The sequence below is a fragment of the Tupaia chinensis genome, unplaced genomic scaffold (assembly GCF_000334495.1).
Source record: "Tupaia chinensis unplaced genomic scaffold, TupChi_1.0 Scaffold000146_1, whole genome shotgun sequence".
Taxonomy (NCBI): domain Eukaryota; kingdom Metazoa; phylum Chordata; class Mammalia; order Scandentia; family Tupaiidae; genus Tupaia; species Tupaia belangeri.
Window position 1 is genome coordinate 8,195,863 of NW_006159616.1, and position 3,392 is coordinate 8,199,254.

A 3,392-nucleotide genomic window follows, 5' to 3' on the forward strand; every position below is an offset into this window, starting at 1 on the left:
CCATGGTTTGAATCCCAGACCTGGTGGCTTACTGTCTCACTTTCATTTTCTGTCTCTCTCTGGTAAGCACGCATGCTCTGTAGCAAATTTAATAATAATAATGATGATGATGATAAATAAAACCTCTTTTTTGTTAGGGGGCTGGTTGGAGGCGCTGGATTCCCACATGGTCAACTGCGGTCCAAGTCCTGGACCTGGAGGCTTGTTTTCTCACTTTCCCTTTCTCTCTCTCTCTCTGTTCAATTTCGTTTTGTAAAAATGATTACAAATGGAATTAAATAAATAAATATTTTTTAAATCTTGTTTTTTTTTGAGAGAGATTTTTGCTATAGGGCATGTGTGCTCACTGGAGAGATAGGGACAGAGAGATAGAAAGTGAGAAATCACCCTCCGGGGTGTTAACCATGCCATAATCCCTTCTCCTCCATTCTCCTCTTGTGATTTTGGACACGCACACACATGTGCCCAGAGTGAGTTTTAAGCCACCAGGTCTGGGACTCGCACCGTGGTCAACTACATGAGAGTCCAACAATGTAACCATTACACTATCTACTGGTCCCAAAATTAAATAATTATTTTAAAAAATAGTTAGAAATCGGGGCTGGCAGGTGACATGGTGGTTTAGGGTGCAGGACTCCCACTTGGCCTACTGGGGTTTGAGTCCCGGACCTGGTGGCTTGCTTTCTCACTCTCACTTTCTCTCTTTTTCCCTCTCTGATCAAATTTAAATAAAATTTAAAATTAATAAAATAAAAAATTAAAAAGTTAGATATCTAGGAACCTAACACAGTGATTTGTAGAATCGAAGGGGTTTTATTTATGTAAAAGCTCATGGAAATGAATCATGTCATGAAAGATGTGTCACAAGCAGGCTCTAACTAAGGCTTGGTGCTGCAGTTTTCTTAATGTTTCTTGTGCTTGAGCTGAGCTGCCTGGATCTGTGGATCTTAAGTTTTTATTTACTCATTTATGAGAGTGTATGAGAGAGATTTTTAATAGGTTCTGTCTGCATTGGGATCCTTCTGACCCATCCTCCCAGCTAGCTCAGACCAAAGGCATGTGCCGCAGCCCCCAGCCTGTTCAGGTCAGCTGGGGAACCAAACCTGGGTCCACCATACAGCTTCAGCCTCTGAGCGGTGGCATCTTAGCAGTACACATCACCATAGCTGAGCCAGAGTTGTGGATTTATTTATTTATTTATTTATTTATTTATTTATTTATTTTATTTTATTTTATTTTATTTTATTTTTGAAGAGGTTTTTGCTATAGGGCGTGTGCGCTTGCCAGACAGAGACATAGAGACAGAAAGCGAGAAATCACCCCCCAGGGGGGATGGCTACACCCCAATCCCTTCTCCTCCATTCTCCTCTCGGGATCTTGGGCACGCACGCACATGCACCTGGCGTGAATTTTAAGCCTCCGGGTCAGGGACGCGAACCGCGGTCGACTACATGGGAGTCCAGTGACATAGCCATTATGCTGACTGCTGGTCCTGTGCTGTGGATTTAAAAAAAAAAAAATTTAAATTTTGCTACAAGGCACATGTTCTTACTGGAGAGAGACAAGGGGGCAGGGGAGTGAGAAAGATCCCCAGAGGAGATGGCCACACTGCAATCCCTTCTCCTCCATTCCTCTGTCAGGATTTTGTGCATGGATGCAAACATGCCTGGTGTGTTTCTCAAACCACTGATTCCAGGACTCAAACTACACATTTGGCCTTGTAGGATCCAGCTGCCTTAACCACCACGCCACCAGCTGGCCCTAGATCTGGGGATTTTTCATTTTCATTAAATTGCAAAAATTTTGGTCATGATTTTTTTCCTCAGCATGAAAACGCTGTTTACTAGTCCAGTCAAAGATATTCCCATACACATTATCATCAATAGATGATTTTCTTTTTCCCTCGATCCCCTCCCTCTCGCCCTCACACATTTCTTACCCTCCTCCCACACTGTCGCCAGTGTCCACAGTTGTTCTCCGTGCTTTTAGGTCCTCATTTCTTTTTTCTTTCTTTTTTTCTTTTTAGGTTTTTCCATAGGGTGCATGTGCTCACCAAGAGAGACAGAGAGAGACAGAGCGGAAAAGTGAAAAAAATCACCCCTCAGTGCTTGCTTCGGCAGCACATGTACTAAAATTGGAACAATACGGAGAAGATTAGCATGGCCCTCACGCAAGGATGACACACAAATTCATGAAGCATTCCATACTTTTAAATAAACTTAAATTAAAAAATAAAAGAATTTTTAAAAGATCACCCCTTAGAGGGGATGGCCACACTGAAAATCCCTTCTTCTCCATGCTCCTCTCAGAATTTGGGACACATGTACATGTGCGTGGTGTGATTTTCTTTCTTTCTTTTTTTGTAAGGAATTTTTTATTTAATTTTATTTATTCATTTATTTATTTTAATTTGATCAGAGAGAGAGAGAGAGAGAAAATGAGAAGGCAAGACACCAGGTCCAGGACTTGAACCATGGTTGGCCATGTGGGAGTGTCCAGCACCTTAACCACCACACCACCTGCTGGTGTTCCCCCCACATGTGATTTTCTTTTTCTTTTTTTAATATTTATTTTATTTTATTTATTCATTTTTTTCATTTATTTTAATTTGATGAGAGAGAGAAAGGGCAAGTGAGAAAGCAAGCCACCAGATCCGAGATTCGAACTCTGTGTGGCTAGGCATGTGGGAGTGTCCAGTGCCTTAACCACCACCCCACCTGCTGGTCCCATCCCCCATGTGATTTTCAAGCTGCTGGGTATGAGACTTCAACCACAGTTGACCATTTGGGAATCCAGTGACCCAACCGTCGTTTGCCTCAGTTATCACTTTTTTTTTTTTTTTTGTCATAAGGTGCATGTACTCACTAGGAAGACACAGAGACAGAGAAAATGTGAACTCACCCTCCAGAGATAATGGCCATGTCACAATCCCTTCTCCTCCAGTCTCCTCTCAGGATTTTGGGCACACATGCACACGTGCCCAGCATGATTTTCAAGTTGCTGGGTTCAGAACTTGAACTCTGGCCAGCCACATGGGAGTCTAGTGCCTTAACATACTGCCTGCTGGGCATGGCCATTGTTTCTTTAAATGCTTTTCAGTCCATCCCTCTCTCCTTTGAGATCTCCTATTATACATGTATTAGATCACTTGAAGTTGACCCATAACTCAGTGACACTTTTCCTTTAACTCTTTTTTCATTCATAGAATTTTGATAGCTTCTATTGCTAGGTCTTTAAGTTTACTAATTCTTTGAGTAGTGTTTAATCTATCATTAGTCCTATCCATTGCAATAGACATTATACTTTACATCTCTAGAAGTTTAATCATCTTTTTTATTTTTATATCTGTCATGTCTCTACTTAACATTTTGAGCAAATGGAATACGGTTATG

General features: G+C 41.5%; 1 non-coding gene across 1 annotated transcript; it reads left to right on the forward strand.

Moving 5' to 3' along the window:
- Window positions 1–2,104: 2,104 nt before the first annotated feature.
- Window positions 2,105–2,211, forward strand: LOC114007272 (U6 spliceosomal RNA). The gene has a single exon (XR_003548902.1). It is a non-coding gene; the product is annotated as a U6 spliceosomal RNA (small nuclear RNA).
- The last annotated feature ends 1,181 nt before the right edge of the window (window positions 2,212–3,392 follow it).